Below are 8,492 nucleotides of genomic sequence, written 5' to 3'. Positions count from 1 at the left end.
AAAAGAAAGTGCTGTAGAACACATGCTTGAGCTATCTACTCTTAGTAGCTTGTTTTCTGATGATGTTAAGAAGCGTACTTATTTCGTTGCTAAAATTTTCCCTTTCTCATTAAAGGACGATGCTAAAACTTGGTATAATAGTTTGCCACCTGATTCTATTAATAGTCCAAAAGAATTGCTTGATGTTTTCTTCCGGAAATACTTTCCTCGCTAGTGCTCAACATATTGCTTTGCGAGAGAATTTATAATTTTGATCGGGAAGATGGAGAGAAATTGCCCGAGGCTTGGGCTAGATTTTGCTCTCTTATTAGAGCTCGGCCCGACCATGATTTGGAAAAGCATGATTTACTTGATATATTTTATAGTGGACTAACCATTGAGTCTAGGGCATACCTGGATAGTTGTGTTGGTTGTGTTTTCAGGAAAAGAACTCCAGACGACGCTGAAGAATTATTGGCGAGAATAGGCCGGAATCATGATGATTGGTCTACACCTGAACCAACCCCGGCACCGATATTGAAGAAGAGGGGGATGATTAAATTAAATGATGAAGATATGAGGGAAGCCAAGAAATATCTTAAAGAGAAGGGTATTAAATCCGAAGATGTGAAGAATTTACCTCCATTAGAAGATTTATGTAAGATCACTCCCCCTTCATCCATGATTGAGGTACACTCTCTTGAACGCTTTACTAGAGAAGATATTCCATATTCAAAACCTCCTGCTCAATGCTTAGATGAGTTTGATAATTATATTGTTAAGCAAAGTAATTTCAATATGAGAGTAGAAAATCATTTAATGGAAAATTCTCGAGCTATTGGTGAATTGCATGGTATTGTGGAGAGAACCTCCAATGATGTTAAGATGCTTGTTAAACATTTTCAAATGGTTCAAACTCAAATTGATCAACTCACTAAAGTGCAAAATGACTTGTTAAAAGACAATTCTAAAGAAAAACATGCTTATGAAGTAACAACTAGAGGCGGTGTTTCTACCCAGGATCCTCTATATCCTGAAGGGAATCCCAAAAGAGTTGAACAAGATTCTCAACGAACTGAAACTAGTGCTCCATCTAAGAAAAAGAAAAAGAAACATAAAACTTTTGTAGAATCCTCTGAGCCTGTTAATGATCCTAATAGTATTTCTATTTCGATGCTTGAAACCGAAAGTGGTAATGAACATGATAAAGATAATGATAAGAATGATGCTTCGATAAAGAAGAGGTTGAACAAGAACCTGAAAAGCATGCTAAAAATAAAAAGTATACTAAAGAAGATTTTATTGCTAAGAAACATGGTAGTGAAAGGGAACCTTGGGTTCAAAAGCAAATGCCTTTTCCTGCTAAGAAACTAAAATCAAAGGAAGAAGAACACTATAATAAATTACGTGATTGGATGAAACCTTTATTCCTGCAAATACCTTTGACCGATGCTATTAAATTGCCTCCTTATTCAAAGTATATGAAAGATATTGTGTCTAACAAAAGGAAAATTCCTAATGAGGAGATTTCCACTATGCTTGCTAATTACTCTTTTAATGGTAAGGTTCCAAAGAAGCTTGGCGACCCAAGTATTCCGACTATTCCTTGTTCTATTAAGAATAATTATGTTAGAACTGCTCTATGTGATTTGGGAGCGGGTGTTAGTGTTATGCCTTTCTCTCTTTATAAGAGACTTTATTTAGATAAGTTGATACCGACCGACATATCTTTGCAAATGGCTGATAAATCTACTTGCTATTCCTGTTGGTATATGTGAGGATGTTCTTGTTCAAGTTACTAATAACTGCTTGATATTAACTGATTTTGTTGTGTTGGAAATGCCTCGAAGATGATAATATGTCTATTATTCTTGGGAGACCTTTTCTTAACACCGCGAGGGCTGTTATTGATTGCAATAAAGGAAAGGTTACTTTCAATGTCGATGACAAGGAGCATACCGTTTATTTTCCCAAGAGGATTGAGAAAGCATGTGGAGTTAATACAATTTCTAATGTGAGAACTATCAAAGTGGGAACTATTGATTGTCCAATATATGAGCCTAAAGATGAATATCAAACTCTTGTGATTGGATCCATATCAATACAATACAAGGTAACATGATTGATTTGAGGTTTAATTCTTCTTATGCTATGTAAAGTTTATTTGGTGGCAAGACTTGACCAACCTTGTTAACAAATTCATTTTATATGCATAGAGGAACTAAACAACATCTCTTTCTCCCTCCACTTGTTCTACTTGTTGTACCACTTTTGTTTTGCAAAGTTCTTTAGTTAATTAGAGATTTCAAAAAATTTCCTGTCCAGTAATAATAATTTTGACACCCAGAAATGTGCATTTTTCAAAGTTTTCAAAAATTCACAAAAATTATACCATTGGTCCTATTTTTTGACGAGACACCTGGGAACACCTGGGGATGACCAGTGGGGCACCCCGGGGTGGCACCCCACAGGCCGGCGCGGCCAAGGAGGGGCGCGCCACTCGGCGTGTGGGCCCCTTCTTGCCCCACTACATCATCTCTTCCTCCCACTCTCTTCTCTCTCCCGAAAAAACTCGCACCGGGTTCCTCTCACTCGCGTTTTTGCTCAAGAGCTCCAGATTTCTCGATCTCTTTGCTCAGCCCGATTACGTCCGAAATTTGGCACATTTGCTCTCCGGTATGTGACTCCTCCGATTATCCAAGTAGAATTTTGTTTGGTGGAGTATATCTTGAATATTTTGCTCCTGTAGGTAACATGTTTAGTGAGCTTGCATGCTTTTTCTAAGTGGTAGAAACTAGTTTTGATGCATGATTAGTACTCTAGCAAGTTCCTGTGGTAGTTTCCCTCAATTATATGTCACCAAATCAAATTTTATAATGTTTGTTGAAAAATTTCAGAAAAGGAAGATGGATAATTGTAGCTTTGGAGAAGTGTTTGAGAGAGAGACAACAAGCACGGGGAGGCCCTCGAGGTCATCCACCCGATTCAGGCAAACCTATAATGAGGACCTCATCGCACCAAGCTTCGCACCCGAAGAGGACAATGGAGTCCCCAATGCTGCATCCTTCCCATGTTATGACTTTTTGAGTAATGCAGGGTTGTTGGATGATTTCTTGACCCTCGTTGGTAAGGCAGGCTTAACCACCTATGTGGGAGATGAGAGTGCGCAATACTACACGCTCACTAAAATCTTTGTGGAGAGTTTCAAGTTCAACAATAAGCACTTTCGCCCGACAGTTGCATTCAAGATCTATGATAAACCTATTACTATGAAGTTGGAAAATTTTTGTGCTGCATTGGGTATTGCCCCTGTAGGTACAGCAAGGAAGATCGAGGACAACCCCAAGGAATTGCTGGAGCTCTATCGAGGGATTACCAATGATGATTGTCGCACCATTCAGCGTGGCAAGATAAGAAACATTCAACTCCCCGCCATTAAGTATTTTGCTTATTACATCGGTACTAGCATTCTTGGTAGGGAGAACACTAGTAACATATCTAGCTATCACCTTGATTTCTTAATTGCTGCACTCACTGGGGACACGCCTTATCATCTTGGTGCTCTTGTTGCTCGCCGCTTGTCTAACAAGGGGCCTATATTTGGAGGAATTATTGCTTCGCGCGTTTTAGCATATTTAGAGCTTCCTCTTGACCCTACTGATGTAAAAATAACTCCTATGAGGCTCGATATTGCTGCTATGAAGAGTCATCAATTTATTACAACCGACTCTAGTTTAGATAATATTGTCTATAGAATATTGTTTGCTGACGGGGAAGAGAGGGAAATCCTTTTGCCGCAGCCAGATTTGTTCAGTATTGACAGGAAACCATGGTCGCGCACTAAGGAGGAGGTGGATGAGCAATTGAAGATACAAGGCTTCCACCAGCAGCATGACTCCGAGGACGCCGAGCCCTCCTACGACTACACCATCACGTATCCGGGTGCTTCTTCCAGCACATACCCGGAATATGATCCATCTTCGTCGTACTACGGAGGTGCTACTTCATGGGCACCATGGGATTGATCTCCACTTAGGCCAAAAGCCTAAGCTTGGGGAGAGGTATACCGGCATCACTCATTCTTTGCATATTATGGTTGCTGGATACTTGTATATACTTGTTTAGTTTCTTTGAGTGGTTTTCTAATGAGAGGGAGATGATATTTGGGGAGGTGTTGCCTGAAAACAGATTCCGGACTGTTACTAAAAAAATTCGTGTGCACAGCCAGAACGTTATTTTGAGCTGACAATTTTTGTGAATGTTCCCCAGGTTATTATCTAACTTTCATTAGTTGAACACTTTTCGAGCTGGGCAGCGTAAGAATTTCTTAAAAATCGATTCTTGTATCTGTTGTCAAGTTTTGCGCATTTACGCCATCTTGCTTTTCTGTGTTTCTTTTAGTTTTCATTTTCCTGTTCTTGCTTTTTTCTTTCCTAAAACACAAAAAAGACCAAAAATATTTCTGTTGTTTCTCTTCACCACTTGTTTATTTTAGTTTCTTGATTTTATCTTGTTTTATTTACTATCGTTGGTTTGCTATAAGAAAATCCAAAAAGATTTTGCTTTGTTTGCTTGTTTCCTTTTGTTCTTGCTTCCAAATTCGAAAACACCAAAAATATTTGCTGTTCTTCTTTGGTTTTGTAAAGTTCATTATGAATTCATTGGTCTTCGGTGGCTGGAGCGTGGTTTTCATTCCATATTATTCAAGCTACACAAGTGAAAAGGCAATAATGACGATATTCGACGATCTGATTGTGGTGAGAGGCTGGTATGAACTCTATTTGTTTTCATTTTTGTACATATACTCATCCATGTGAGCATGCTTAGTTGGTTCATCTGAGGTATATGTCATTTAAGAAAGTCTAGTAGTTCATGTTCTCTCATGATTCGCTCCAATTTATTAATATGAGTAGCATGTCATAAATATTTGCTTGCATTGCTTTATTCATAGATAGGTATGACATTGTGGTATCCTCCTCTGAATAATTCTCTTGAATCAAATTGGCACATGCTCACGCATGCATATGACTGAACAAAATGTCAATTAAGCCTCGATGATTTACTTTACCTCGAGTTCTTGTATCACTTTTATGCCTCCGTTAATTTATTTTTGTCGCAAGCATGATTATGACGGTTACTGCTCTCTTGATTGTCGCTTCCCAGTCTATTGCTAGCCTTCACTTGTACTGAGCGAGAACGCTGCTCGTGCTTCCAAACACATGAAAACCAAGTTATTCCAGAGTGTCCACCATAAATACCTATGCATGTCATTTCAAACCATTCCAAGTAAATTCTCATGTGCTACCTTTAAACCTTCAAAATGCTTCTCAATTTGTGTTAATGTTTCATAGCTCATGAGGAAATATGTGGTGTTTATCTTTCAATCTTGTCATTTACTCTTGACAGACTTTCATAATGGACTAGTGGCACATCCGCTTATCCAATAATTTTGCAAAAAGAGTTGGCAACGGGGTTCCCAGCCCCAATTAATCAACTTTCATTAATAATTATCTTCACATGTTTTGCCCTGATTTATCAGTAAGCAACTTAAATTGCAAATAGACACTCCTCCATGGTATGTGATTGATGGAAGGCACCCGAGGATTCGGTTAGCCATGGCTTGTGTAAGCAAAGGTTGGGGGAGTGTCATCCATAATAAAACTAAAGTACGTGTGTAAACAAAAGAGAAGAGGGATGATTTACCTTGCTCGGTAGAGATAACGTCCTTCATGGGAGCCGCTCTTGAAAGTCCGGTTGACGAGGTAGTTAGAGTACCCATTATCATTCGTTGACAACAACAAACACCTCTCAAAATAATTTTACTCCTGTTTTACAAATGAAAAGCTCTAGCACATGTTAATCCCTCGCTTCCCTCTGCGAAGGGTCAATCTTTTACTTTTACATTGAGTCTCCATCCTTTCTTTGAGCACTTTCTTGAGAGCACAACTGTCATTCTTAGTATAATATGCTTGTCCCAAAATGTGATTAATTGTGGTATAACTTTGATGCTTTAATCTTTGATAACCTCTACTTCCAGTCTTCTCATGAACCTCAAAGGTGCCCAAGCATTTATGTTTTTCTGTACGATTATGGGAAAGCGAGATACCACTTTATCATATCATTCTATGAACATTGCAATCCTGCTGATAGACATGATTCATGATTCTCATTATTAATTTGTTGGTACCTTTTCCATGATTGACATAGCTATTAGATGATTTTATTTGCATGTATCTTATTATGAACTGCTTAAGTACTTGCCATATCATGAGAATATTTACATCATATGAACAAAGGTGTTCGTGAAAGTTCTTTTATCGCACTCAGTTGTCAATCGAATTGCTTGAGGACAAGCAATAAGCTAAGCTTGGGGGAGTTGATACGTCCAAAACGTATCTACTTTCCCGAACACTTTTGCTATTGTTTTGCCTCTAATTTGTGTATTTTGGATGCAACTAACACGGACTAACGCTGTTTTCGGCAAAAGCTGCTCCGGTGTCTCGTTTTTGTGCGAGAAATCCAACTTTCGGGAAAATCCTCGGAATTTATGCGGAAGGTCCTATTTTCCCGGAATATTGGCGGAGCCGAAGGGCAAGCCGGGTGGGGGCTCGAGGGCCCCACACGCTAGGCCGGCGCGGCCCAGGAGGGGGGCGCGCGGCCCTAGTGTGTGGCGGCCTCGGCTGGCCCCCGACGCCCTCCTTCGGACTACTTATTGCCTTCGACCTAAAAACGCACGGGAGTAAGTCGAAATCGCGAGAAACCATCCAGTACGCCGCCACCGTCGCGAAACTCCGTCTCGGGACCAGAAACTCCGTTCTGGCACTCCGCCGGGACGGGGAATCGGAGGAGATCATCGCCATCATCACCACCGACGCCTCTCCATCGACTAGCCATGTTTCCCCCATCCATGTGTGAGTAATTCCCCGCTGTAGGCCGAAGGGGATGGTAGGGATTGGATGAGATTGGTCATGTAATAGCATAAGATTGTTAGGGCATAGTGCCTAGTGTCCGTAATTGGTACTTTTATGATATTGTTGCAACTTGTTATGCTTAATGCTTGTCACTAGGGCCCGAGTGCCATGATCTCAGATCTGAACATGTTATCAATTCATTATGATATTCATTGCTTTATGATCTTACCTGCAAGTTGTATACACGTATTGTTGTCCGGAACCCGAGGCCCCAAAGTGACGAAATTGGGACAACCGAAGGGGATGGCGGTGATATGAGGATCACATGTGTTCACGAGTGTTAATGCTTTGCTCCGGTGCTCTATTAAAAGGAGTGCCTTAATTTCCGATAGATTCCCTAGAGGCCCGAGCTGCCACCGACTGGTAGGACAAAAGATGTTGTGCAAGTTTCTCATTGCGAGCACGTACGACTATATATGGAACACATGCCTATTGATTGATTAGTACTTGGATACCGTTTTATTATTATCTCGCAAATGCCTCGCTTTGATTGTTACATGAGTTTCTCTCATCCATGCAACGCCCGTTCATCCATCCCCGTGCCTACGATATTTTAATCCTGCTGTTTACTATAATCACTACTCGCTGTCTTTGTTACTCTGCTCGTTGTTATTTCACTCATCGCTACTACTATAAAGCTGTTACTACTCGATAAACTCTTGCGAGCAAGTCTCGCTTCCAGTGCGGCTGAATTGACAACTCCGTTGTTAAGGCTTTCAAGTATTCTTTGTCTCCCCTTGTGTCGAATCAATAAATTGGGTTTTACTTCCCTCGAAGACTGTTGCGATCCCCTATACTTGTGGGTCATCAGTGAACTACTCACACATCAATCTGGAGGCGATCATGGTGATGAAGAGTCCTCCGGGAGATGATTACCCTCTCCGGCAGGGTGCCGGAGGCGATCTCCTGAATCCCCCGAGATGGGATTGGCAGCAGCGGCATCTCTGGAAGTATTTCCGTATCGTGGCTCTCGGTATAGGGGTTTTCGCGACGAAGGCTATAAGTAGGCGGAAGGGCGGAGTCGGAGGGCTGACGAGGGGCCCACACCATAGGGCGGCGCAGGCCCCACCCAGGCCGCGCGGCCCTATGGTGGCGGCGCCTCGTCGCCCCACTTCGTATCCCCTTCGGTCTTCTGGAAGCTCCGTGGAAAAATAAGACCCTGGGCGTTGATTTCGTCCAATTCCGAGAATATTTTCTTTGTAGGATTTCTGAAACCAAAAACAGCAGAAAACAACAACTGGCTCTTCGGCATCTCGTCAATAGGTTAGTGCCGGAAAATGCATAATAATGACATAAAGTGTGTATAAAACATGTGAGTATCATCATAAAAGTAGCATGGAACATAAGAAATTATAGATACGTTTGAGACGTATCAGAACCTTGCTCTCTTTGGCAGTTGGTTATCTCATTCCTTGTTTTTTTGGGTTTCTCTTCTTATAATGAGATAATTCTTTCGAGTCAATCTTGTGTCGATTTGATTCTTTGATATAATTTACACAACCATTGTTTCTTGATTTAATGGGTGTTTTGTGCAAATTGTAT

Source organism: Lolium rigidum, chromosome 3, assembly GCF_022539505.1.
Source record: "Lolium rigidum isolate FL_2022 chromosome 3, APGP_CSIRO_Lrig_0.1, whole genome shotgun sequence".
In the NCBI taxonomy this organism is placed as follows: domain Eukaryota; kingdom Viridiplantae; phylum Streptophyta; class Magnoliopsida; order Poales; family Poaceae; genus Lolium; species Lolium rigidum.
Note: the sequence above shows the minus strand (reverse complement) of the source record.